This window comes from Papio anubis, chromosome 4 (genome assembly GCF_008728515.1).
Source record: "Papio anubis isolate 15944 chromosome 4, Panubis1.0, whole genome shotgun sequence".
NCBI classification, from domain to species: domain Eukaryota; kingdom Metazoa; phylum Chordata; class Mammalia; order Primates; family Cercopithecidae; genus Papio; species Papio anubis.
In genome coordinates this window covers 173783697-173796414 of record NC_044979.1, presented here as the reverse complement: position 1 = coordinate 173796414, position 12718 = coordinate 173783697, and the positions used below count along the sequence as shown (strand labels likewise).

Here is a 12718-nt window from a genome sequence, read left to right as displayed (position 1 = left end):
TGTGTGATGCCTTCAGAACCCTCTACTACCTGGTCACTCACTCCGCAGGTCAGGTGTCTTCTTCAAGGCAGGCAGAACGTCCGCGCTCCCCTTCACCCACCTGGCTACCATGGGATTCTGCTACTGCCTGAAAGAAAGAGGGACACATGGGTTCATAGGTGGTTACCAAGTGCACCCCAGTAAGACTGAGCCCCGATGATTTTCTAAGAGTTACGTCGTGGCATTTACCTTCCAATCCCTGGAAATCTGGCGCAGTTGCACAGAATAGGGTAAAGGCTCAAGGAACGATTTAAGAAGGAAGCTGAACCCCAACCACAGCCCTCACCACACAGTTCCCAGCCCCTGGAGGGAGCTCCGTAGCAAAACACCCTGGAAAGAGAGGGTTAACCCACCCTCATTGAGGCCCGCTATGAACTGACCAGCACACGGGGAGGCAGGAAGGGGAAATGCAGAGGAAGTAAACAGTGAGCGCTGGAAGGGAAGAGTCTAGAATATTTTTACCGCCTGTGGAAATGCATTGCTACTGTTGAGTCATAGGACATTAGAGTGGAAAAGATTGTCAGAACCATCCCACTTGACACAGCTGGGTCCTGGCAGAAAGAACGAGGTCCAAAGTCTTTGGAAGCTAGCCCAGGGTTCCTGTCAGTCCACCACAAAATCCCCTTAAACATTCACAGTTTCATGTAATCTCCTCTAAATTCAAGAGGTTCTTTTGCATCTACTTTTTGAAAATAATTCTTCCTAAGCTATCTGCCTTTATCTATCTTCTATCAATCTATTATCTATCAATTATCTATCTATCTAATCTATCATCTATTATCTATCACCTATCAATCTATTATCTATTTATTACCGGTTTAAATATCTACCTACCTATTATCAATCATCTATCAATTATTGATCTATTACCTATCAATTATCTATCATCTCTATCTATCTGTCATCCATCTGTCTCCACCCATATGTTTTTATGCCTCACACACACATAGGCACACTTACACTTCCTACATTTCTTCTGATCCACCAATTACTTACAGTTATTACTCTCTTATAGTTGAAGTATTCCAGATTAACCTGTGCAGCTTCTTACAGGCTGGATCCTGCCAGTGTGGCCACAGCATGTTTGGCAATGGACCTCTTTGTCAGTGCTCTATGAAGACCCAGAATCTTCCTTGTGCCCATCAATCTTACCCATAGGCTTTAGGAATTGCACTTCCTCATAGGCTCTTAATTTACAGAATTTTATTCCTCAGCAGACTTCTTTCATGAAATTTAAACCATTGTTGATACATACTCTTATTTCATATAATTTTATGTTACTGCCTTAGGTTATTTTCCCTTAGTGATTCTTCAATAGACCTGGCTTAACTTCTAACATGGTAAGCAACAATAACAGTTTACCAAAAGATAAAAACATAAAGAATGAGACAAGAATATTTTCTTCTAATTTCCCCTATCTTAACCTTTTTCCCATTTAAAAAAAAAAAAAAGCGCAACTTGCCACCAGTGCTCATTTAACTTTACATAAACATGTTTTTCCAGGCTGAAGCAAATCTGATTGATTTTCAATGTGAAAATAAAACATAAAAATCGTTCTTGGAGTTATTTCTAAACAGAACTAACATCAGAATCATCTGAATCATCGGAATCTACTATTTCAGAAAAATCGGATTCATCAAATGAATCTTTGGCCAACAACTGTTGGAGACCGATGTTAACATCGTGTATAGGAATGCTGTGTTTTCCAGGATTTGACATTTTCAGCAATCGAGAATTACTATATTTGGTGAATAAAAATACCACTACTAAAAACAGAATGTTATAAAGAAAATGATGTCTTTTGTTTCCAAAGTTGATATACTAGAGTGACATGAAAATAATAATAAAAGAAATATACTGTGTAGCAAAATCATCTCCAGGTAAATGCTGCAGCCTCAAGCGATGCCAGTGAGCATTCTCAAGGCAAATGGGAAAGGGTTAATCCTCCCAGCTAAGCAATACTTCACATAAACCATTATCTGTTTTCTTTAATTTCTGGAAGTAATGTTTATTTCTGCAGTTTTTGTTGTATCGTTTCAGTTTGTGGGTTGGGGTTGCAATTCTTTGAATGGTGATATCTACCTAAGTGAAGTTCTTACAACTATTGAATGGATAGGTCAGTATCACTTTCTCCTACTTCAAACCAGTAAAAGATTTACGATCTGAGGTCACTGAGTGCTTATGCTGTGAGCATTTGTTTTCTGAAGTTAAAGGAAAGAAAATAAACACACTCTGAAACAGAATGAAACAGAAGGTACTTAGCTATATGGAGAACTACACTTCCAGTGTTGGGGACACAGCAAGGAGAATGGGAAATGGAAGGGTAGTACCCATTGCCATCTCGAGGGAGGAAAAAAATTCCATCAAAGACAGAGGCTCTTAAAAGGATGAACAATCCAAAAACCCACCACAGCAAGCTGGAACACACTGTTCCATCAGAGAAATCAACCTGGAAATGACCGGAAAGCTACTGACCGGTTGGAAGAAATACATGAGCAAATAATAGACAAGAATGGAGCCAGAGTGGCCCACACTGGGAAAGATGCAGATAAATAGTAACTATAGCAATAATAAGATAATGTGATAAATATTCAGAGAAGTTATGATAGCAATAAAAGTTCAAATCGATAATGACAATCATCATCATCATAAATAGATAACACTTAAACCACCACATGCCTGCCACTGTTCTAAGTGCTTTCCACATGGAAACTTATTTAACCCTCACGCCAACCCTGAGAGGTAGGCACCATCATTATCCCCACGATTAGGAAACTGAGGCACAGAGAGGGTAAACGACTCGCCCAAGTTCCCAACAGCAGACACAGGGCAGTGGTACATTCCACAGCAAGGCTCTTGTGCCCATGCCTGCAACCGCCCTGACGCAGGGGCTCAAGCTTAGCCGTATCAGAATCACCTGGAAGGCTCGGAGGTGCTGATTCAGCGGGTTTGGGGTGAAGCCTGAGAATGTGCACGTCTAACGAGTCCTCAGGTGATGGTGTCTCTGGTGCTCCAGGAACACACACTGGGAACCACACGTGATATACGGTTTCCCCTTGACAAAGAGCCTTATGGCTCAACTTTCCTTTAGCATCCTAAAATAACATCATTTCACAGAGGCACTGAGAACAGCTGTGTATCCACTCCAGGAATGTACAACCTCTGCCATCCTCATAGTTGAATGCCAACTACCCAGGGACTCAAGGCCATGGATGTTTTAAAGCAGGAATATATGGAGAATCTGATCAAAACTGTAACATATTACTAACAAGTATTATTATAAATGTTATATAAATAGTATATGTTGTAGAATATATAAGCATGTATTGTAACATTTATAGCTTTAGGAAATATATATAAATAATTCTAGTAAAAACATTAGCTAAAAATAAGTTCAGATAAATCTTTAATTCCCATAAGAGATTTTCAGCCATCATTTATGCTAGTCAACCTTGTGTACATGCTATCACTTTTCTCTAAGTCTCAAAAATGAGCTCCTCCAGATTGGAGAAAGGGGAACCCTCCTACACTGCTGGTGGGAATGTAAATTAGTGCAGTCACTATGGAGAACAGTATGGAGGTTCCTCAACAAACTAAAATTAGAATTTCCATAAGCTCCAGCAATCCCACTACTAGATACAGATCCAGAGGAAATGAAATCAGTGTCTTGAAGACATACCTGCCCTCCCATGTTCATTGTAGCACTATTTCCAACAGCCAAGATATGGAATCCACCCAGTGTCTAACAATGGATGAATGGATAAAGAATATGTGGTATATACACAATGGAATATTATTTAGCCATAAGAAAGAATGAAATCCTGCCATTTGCAGCAACATGGATGGAATAGGAGGCCATCATGTTAAGTGAAATAAGCCAGGCACAGAAAGACTCATATTACATGTTCTCATGCATATGTGGGAGCTAAAAAAGTGGATCTCGGCTGGGCACGGTAGCTCATGCCTGTAATCCCAACACTTTGGGAGGCCGAGGTGGGCAGATAACGAGGTCAGGAGTTCGAGACCAGTTTGACCAACATGGTCAGTTTAACCAACATGGTCTCTACTAAAAATACAAAAATTAGCTGGGCGTAGTGGCAGGTGCCTGTAATCTCATCTACTCAGGAGGCTGAGGCAGGAGAATCACTTGAACCCAGGAGGCAGAGGTTGCAGTGAGCCGAGATCGTGCTACTGCACACAAGCCTGGGCGACAGAGTGAAACTCTGAGACTCCATCTCAGGGGGGAAAAAAAAAGTGGATCTCATGAAAATAGAGAGGAGTTTCATAGTTACTAGAGACTTTGAAGCGGGGTGAAAGGGAAAAAAAGAATTGAAACGGGCTTATTATCACTGAACTGTATACTTGAAATGCTAAAGATAGTAAACTATATATGTATATTGTACCTCAATAAAAAGATTTTTTTTTCAAAAGTATGCATAAAATGGGGATGGTCAAGCTGTCACATGGATGCTTTGTTAGGGAAAATAAATTCAGTTTAAGAATGATTTTTTTTTTTTTTAATTCCTAGTAAGTACAACATTGATGTCTTTAAAACTTAGAGCTCTGTTAAGCCAGATTTTGGAGGTTTTCAATTTGCCCATCTCGAGGAAACTTCATTCTGTGTTTCAGAGTGAACTAACAAAGCAAAGGCCCCACAGAAAAAACATTTCTCACTTACAGAAAAATGGGGAGACAGTGGCTCCCCAAAACCAGGGTTCCTCAACCAGGCCTTCAGTGACCTCATTCCATGCCCATTAACCAGGGTGATGAGGTATAAAGAGTGAAATCTAAATCAAATCGTAACTTTGGATTTGAGTTAGTGAAATCTAAATCATATCGTAACTTTGGATTTCCAGACTAAAATTAACATGTGGTGGATCTCACTTTTAAGCTCTGAAAAGACATAACGTCCTGTTTGTAAGAAAAGTTGCTTAAAAAGCTTTTTTGCTTTTTTGCATGTCAAATGTTTCTGTTAAATTAATTTTTCAATGATCTCTTTGTCCAGAAATAAAAAATGCCTGGATTAAATTTGACTTTAAGTATCACAGTTTTAAATATTAAGTAGAAAAAAAAAATGCTTGACGAGAATCTACTTGGGGTTCAGTGAGCTCAGGAGGTTTAAAACAATTGAGAATAAAGGCTTCGCTCTCCTCCTTGGGCTCCCTCGACTGTGGTCACAGGAGCACATGCACCATGACCTTTGGCCTTGGCCTTGGGCTATTTTCCTCCCTACACTACAGAGCAGTGAAGGATCCACTTTAAAAGCTGGTCTGACTGTTCTAAGTCCAGCTTTTAACTCATCCATGCCAACCAAGGGCACAGATGGCTTTGCCAAGTGGCCTCAGAAACAGACATGTTCACTGAAAAAGAGCAAAGTGGACAAAATGGATTCTCAGCAGATTCCAGAAGGCAATCCTTTGGTTTGTATCTCCTGGGGAAATTCTACTTTGCTTCTGCAAAAGCACTTTTTCCTTAGACTACTGAGGACTGAGGATGGCCCAGAAAGAATGACAGCTCCTTGGAGGCTCCAGAATCACTCATTCTCCTCCAGGGGAATTATCAGGATTTCAGGGGAAGCACCAGTTGAGATGACAGCACACTTATAAGCTAGTTTCCTGTCAGTGGCCTGTGTTTGGAAGATATGTTTGAACTTGGAAACTATTGGTAAAGCTGTGACAATTTGGGAGGTTGTGGTTGATGTATGTTGCTCGCAACTATTTGCTGTGCCTCTCGGCTGAGTCCATCCACAAAGGATCCTTCCCTGGGCCTGTCCCTGCTGGGGTGTAGTGGGAATGGGGTGTGTGTTTCCTGCTCCATTGTGTCAGGTGTGGCCCTGTCACCTGCTTTGGCCAATGGAGTGTGAGCAGCAGTGACCCACACCATGCCTGAAGAGAGGTGTCGGGCTCATCACATGGCTTGCCTTGCATGTGGGTGGGTCATGGATTGGGCTGTTCCTTCCTTCTGGTGAAGTGGGAAGAAGGAAACTTGGAACTGAGCCATAATTCAACTACAGCTGACTTGAAACACAGGTGAGAAAAATTCTTGTTGCTGTAAGCCACACAGTTCCTAGAGTTGTTAGCAAGGCAAAACCTAGTGAAACCTAACCACAGAGACACTCACTATTAACACATATTTTTTTATCTTAGGATTATACGCCTGACCTAAAAGGTACTGCATTTAAAGGAAAGATGTAAAGTTCCGAAATATCCTCTTTTTTTTTGAGACAGCACTCTGTCACAAGATTGTGCAGTGGCACGATCTCGGCTCACTGCAACCTCTGCCTCCTGGGTTCAAGCGACTCTCCTGCCTCAGCCTTCCAAGTAGCTGGGATTACAGGCACCCGCCACTATGCCTGGCTAATTTTTGTATTTTTAGTAGAGAGGGGGTTTCACCATGTTGGCCAGCTTGTTCTGGAACTCCTGACCTCAGGTGATCCGCTCACCTCAGCCTCCCAAACAGCTGGGATTACAGTTGAGAGCCACTGCACCCAACTGAGTTCTGAAATAGTCTTAATGTAAACTCTGAATGTTGGTCTATGACTAAACACTGAATACAAAAAGAACCCAAATTGAACAAGATTGTAATGGAAAGAATGGCTTGCCTTAACCCTAAGAACAACATAGAAAAGGTGACTAATTCTCTTTTGATTACTTCTGAGTCAATATTTACATGTATCATGACAAGATAACTTTTTAGGGAAAGTTGTAAGGGCATCATATCCTATCATTCTAATAATTTGTGGAGCAAGAAGCCCCAGTTTAAGGACCTAGTGGCCTCAGGATCTGTAATCACATAGACACACTGGGCTGCCCAGGTACCACTATCATTAGGTCATTGATAGCTTTCATTTGGGAAGGGACAACTTAAAAAGGTCCAGGCACTTTTCAAAGCAGTTATAGATATTATCTTATTGAATCCCTCTCTTTACTTTGGGAAGAAATTATTTTCTCTATTTTCTAGGTGAGGAAACTAAGCTTAGAGAAATTAAATAATTTACATGCATTCACAAAGTTAACAAATGGAGCACCTGGTGAGCAAACCAGCTCTGTCTGTTCCCATGGCTGCACTCCCATCTAACCACCATCATCGGCATTAGCTTGCAAAGGAGTCTCATGGTGCAGTGTGACAAAGCTAAGTTCCTGCTCACTACGCGTCAGCATCCATTATAGATTAAGCAGCTATAATTAATTGACTCATTGCTCACCCTGTGCCAGGCCTGATATTAGGCATTATATATTAATTTAATTCTCACATAGACTCTGAAGTAGGTACTACTATTATTCCCATATTCCAGACAAAGGAACTGTGATATAGCACAAGGTATGTTGGAATCCATAGTCCATGCTTCTGATCTCAACACTGGATCTCTAACTTCAATGCCCTTTAGAATCACCTGGAGGGGTTGATAAAAATGCAAATTACTGGGCCCCACCTCAGAATTTCCGATTCAGCAGGTTTGGGGTGCAGCCAGAGGGTCTGTAGTTCTGACAGTTTCCCAGATATCCCCGATGCTGTTAGACCTCAGACTACACTTGGAAAACCACTATACTTTTCAACACTTAAAAGTTGTCTGGAATATGGAGGACATGAATAAGCCAAGAAATTCGATTGTCTAAAATTTATTCTCATTACTTTCAAACAAAGGAATGGAGAGTCACTGGGGTTAAATCTATAAGCACTGCAGTTGCCAGGTGGAGTTTTTAGTTAGAAAATATTTCCTTGGGGATAGAAGTTCGGGTGTAATGTCTTGGCGAAAAGTTGAGAATTGCTGGAAAAAAGCAAACAATCAGTAGAAAATTGCTCTCAGGTTTCTTCCTTGGATAATGGGTATCATTAAGGGAAGCGTTTAGCATTGGCCTGGCTGGGAACATTGGAGGACTGTGGAGAGAACCTAGATTCTAGGCTGGGAAAGTTAAGGCTGGAGGACATTAGGCGTTCTCTTGCTGAAGTGTGTGATTCAGGTGTTCCACACACATAAAGGGATTTGTGGTTAAATAATTTTGGAAGGATTTGCCTACCGGAGCTGGAGCTGAGCCCCCAAACACCCCATTGTTTTCACTCTTTGGAGAGCCACATTGCACATGTGTTTACTACAGTTTCTGAGATGTCCTACAGTTATAAAACTTGCTTGACTGTAGCTATATATACGTGTGTGTGTGTGTGTGTGTGTGTGTGTATGTGTTTAGCCTTTTTGTGACATTTGAGAACACTTTGAGGAGTGCTGATCTGGTCTAAACTCTACACTTTATATCTGGTGAGATAAAAGGATCAAAAAGCTTGAGTAACTTGTTCAAGGTTACTGAGCCAGTAACAAGGTTAGAACTGGAAACAAGCTTTTGTGAATCTTTGTCCATTTTGTGGGTAGGTATCTCTCTTCGTGGTCATGCTATATGTTGAGATGAGTTATCCATCTCACCGGCTACTGAAGACAGGGTGGCATAGAATAGTGTGACCCCTCTCCCCTCATCCAACCGCAGCACCCCTATCATCAGATATTCAGGTTCTCAGGCTCCACACTTGAGCTACTGAACCAGAATTTCTGGCGGTGCAGTTCCCAAGAACCTGTCTTCCAAAGAACTCCATTTCCCCAAGCCGTTCAGTAGCTGGAGTTTGCCAGTGATGCCTTGGCAAATTGGAGAGGTGCCCCTCTCACCCTACGATGCATTAGAAAAGCAACAAGTGTTCCTTTACAGACCAATCCACATTTGCACTGCATGTGAGCGTGTAATAATGCAATTTGCCTCTGCGGTCAGATATGTAGCTTTTTTCCTATGTTTCTATTCCATTATTGTTGTTTGAAATTCCATAAGTACTAAAAAAAAAAAACCAATTGTTTTCCATCTCTAAATGTGGTTTGCATAGTTGTTCCCTTTACTCCTCGATGCGAATTCTTTAAAAACTTTTTTTAAATCTCATAGAACATCAACCCTTCTCTACTCGACAAAGACAAGTTTAAACAGATACTGGGCTCAACAGGGGACTCATTTTCCATTTTCCATGGCAAAGAATCTGAACACTGGAATAAGCCAGAGGCATCATTTGCTGAATATTTTCATAAAGACAGTTTAATTTCAGGCCCTTTATTTGTGAGAGAGCTGGCTAACCCAAATAAAACATTACACATCTGTCTGTTGTTACGAGTGACCAACCTCAGCTGAACATTATTACTTAATAACAACTAACTTCCCTGTAGAGTGAGAGTGCCACAGCGGAGGGCAAATGGAAATTTCCTGTGGTTTACCACCCTCGGCCTCTCCCTGCTCCAACATGTGAAGAACTTGGGTAATAAGCATATTCTCCCTCTAATCACAGCGTGGCTTGGGCATGCATTGTTGTGAGATGACTGGCAAAACAGGAACACTGATGTCTGGAAGTAAGTGGGGAGGGGGTGAGGAGGCGAATTGTACTGTGTCAGCCTCCATAATGCACTGCTCAATTTTTTCTTTTTTTCTTTTTCTTTTTTTTTTTTTTTTTTTTGAGATAGAGTCTGTCTCTGTCACCCAGGCTGCAGGGGAGTGGCATGATCCGGCTCCCTGCAACTTCCACCTCCCAGATTCAAGCGATTCTCCTTCCTTAGCCTCCCAAGTAGCTGGAATTACAGGTGTGCACCACCACACCCAGCTAATTTTTGTATTTTTAGTAGAGATGGGGTTTTACCATGTTGGCCAGGCTGGTCTTGACCTCAAGTGATCCTGACCTCAAGTGATCCATCTGCCTCGACCTCCCAAAGTGCTGGGATTACAGGTGTGAGCCACCGTGCCTAGCCCCAATTTTCTCTTTAGGAAAGAGATTTCTTCAATAGACTCATGGAATTTCACTATTTTTGTCTGGATTAGTCCAAACCTAAAACAGAGGAGAAGATGGCTCAAAACAGTACCATTTGGTTAAGGAGAAGGAAATCCACAGCATTTGGGTTTGTCTGACTGTGGCGTAAGTCAGAGTGGAAGGCTTCTGTTTTTGCAGACAATACTGGTTGAGAAGCAAGTATTTTATTTTATTTATTTATTTTCGACAGTCTTGCTCTGTTGCCCAGGCTGGAGAGTGCAATGTTGTGATCTGGGCGCACTGCAGCCTCCACTTCCTGGGCTCAAATGATTCTTGCGCCTCAACCTCCCAAGTAGCTGTGATTAGAGGCATGCACCACCATACCTGGCTAATTTCTGTATTTGTAGTACAGATGGGGTTTAACCATGTTGGCCAGGCTGGTCTCGAATTCCTGACCTCAAGTGATCTGCCCACCTCGGCCTCCCAAAGTGCTGAGATTACAAGCGTGAGCCACCATGCCTGGCTTAATGTGTTGTTTTATTTAATGACACTTCAAAGTGGACATGGTTGGAACATTCACAGGAGATGACACATGGGAAGTAAGTAGTGATGCTGGTTTTCTTAAATCCTGTTTCTGTAAAACATGAGAAGCTGCTTGAGACTGGATCATGCCTTTTTAGGCCGCATCATCATATAATTTGCAATACTTCCAAATTGATTTTCCCTTAAATAAACCTCAATCTCTCACTAAGATATTGAGTCTGCCACTTTTTACCACTCACATTTATCTTTCTTTGCTTCACATTTATAATATTTTGCACTGTGATGAAGGCATGGAAACATAGAAAGCACGTTATAAATATGGGTACCAATTTCAGGCTGGCTTGTTTTCTGGCCTCATGCTGACTATTACATTTTCTTTTATTTGAAATAAATGTGGAGTTGTCAGTCTCTGTAAATTGATGACTAATGGGCTTTGATGTAATTCACCTGCATGCAAAGGTAAACTTCTTATCTTTATTGGCATTCATATTAGTTATTAGCATGAATCTCATCCCAGGCAATGGAAATTATGACTTGTGCTTGATTTAAAACCAAGTTATTTAACAATGGGATGAATGTCAAAAAGTTTTGAAATTCAGTCTCACTATCAGTCTACATTTTGACCACATTTCTCTGATACAGAAATTGTATCTTGGTGAAACACAGTTTATACCAAAATCTGCTTTAAAGACTGGTAGTATTTCTCAGTTGTTTGCTTGTCGCAAAGTTGAAAACAGATTCTGTGACCATTGAGTGATAATAAGAAATGTAGAACTTAAAAATATCTTCACATTCAATAAAAAATTAAGACATTTGGCAGTTAACTAATTTCCATCACTGTACAGTGTAAGAAAACACATTCTAACCATCTGTAGTTAATTAGCCGGAGGACTATTGGCCCAAATTTGGTGTTTTTAGAGTTGCCAGATAAAATACAAGATGCCCAATTAAATTTGAATTTCAGATGGACGGCAAATAACTTAGTGTAAGTCTGTCACATGCATTATTTGCTATATGCTTATACTAAAATTATTGTTTATTTGAAATTCAGAGATATATATGTACTATTTACATACATGTATCTATAGATATACATAGTACAGAGTGGCCGTACATTTGTATTTGCTAAATCTGCTAAATCTGGCATCCCTAGGGAAATGCAAACTTGTGCTCAAGAGTCATTCCTAAGGCCAAGAAACTTAAAGACAGGGTTTAACGTAAAGACATTCTTCTTGGAGGAAAAAAAGCAATCCAGATTTTCCCAGTACTAAAAACTCTGAAAACAAATCTAACCATTGTGGGATGGGGGCATAGCCTTTTCATGCATGGCTTAGCAGAGGTGTCAGAAAAGCTAAGAAGTTTGTCTCGTTTTTAAGATATTAGCTTAGGGGCTCTTAACATTTTATGTTATGGTCTTTTTTTGGTGGACTAGTGAGACACATGCCTGCCTTCTCAGAATGAACTGTTCAAACAGATAAAAGCAAAGTCACAAAGATTACAGAAGACACCAATGATATTAAAATGCACCTATTATGGTACTGAAAAAACAAAATTATACGTTTCCAAGCATTAAATCAGAGCTAATGTTCTGAAGGTGTGGTGAGCAGCAATGTTATTTCAAGGTCTCTGAAATGGCTGGAATGTGATATTGAAATGTCTGTGATTTCCACTATGACAAAGTCACAGTTGTAGCTAGTACATCTGTGGTTTGTTGCACACACTCAATACAAATTTTAGTTAGAGGCCATTTAAAATAAACTGCTGTTCTTTTCCCCTCATGTGAGATCGTGGATTCTCCTGAGTTCTACCCATATATTCTCCAGGCTTCATAGCCCTGGGATTAAATCTGACTGTGGATGAAGTTTCTAAATGCTGTAGATATTACCAGTAATTCTGGTAATACCACAGAATCAGACCAACCTATAGAATTTTCCTTGATTTATTCCACTTGTACACAATCTCTTGACATGTTTAACAGCCATCTCAGATACTGCATCTTTTATAAACATTGGCTGCACGCTTAACAAAATCACAGCTAATCCCCTTTCCAGTAGGATATCCTTGCAGGCACTAATGTTAGTAATGAACATCACATTGGTGCTCATGTGACTGGAACAGTAAGACCAATGAGGAGACATTCCAACATCTTCTACTCTAGAAGTAATGGTGCAGTTTCTTCTGATATTAAAAACAGAGGGGGAAATAACAGAAAACAGCTCAGATACATACGTAATGCTTGGTCTTCATAGCCTTACTGTAGCACTTCTCAGAAGTAGGAAGGAGGATTTTTACAGCTAATATATCACTCAGTTACATGTAACTTTATATTGCCATGGTTTCATCATAACTCTTACCAGGAAAGAGAAAGCGT

General features: G+C 40.6%; 1 protein-coding gene across 11 annotated transcripts in view; it reads right to left on the bottom strand.

Annotated features, from left to right (window-relative positions):
* KCNJ15 (potassium inwardly rectifying channel subfamily J member 15) overlaps positions 1-12718 on the bottom strand; it is a 79375-nt gene that overhangs the window by 10141 nt on the left and 56516 nt on the right. For 10 of the 11 annotated variants that reach the window (XM_031665745.1, XM_031665746.1, XM_031665744.1 and 7 more), the window contains one exon: positions 30-127. The gene's annotated coding sequence lies outside the window, so the exon portion shown is untranslated. Of the gene's footprint in view, positions 1-29; positions 128-12576 lie in introns of all 11 variants that reach the window. The other variant, XM_031665748.1, reaches the window with a different exon arrangement.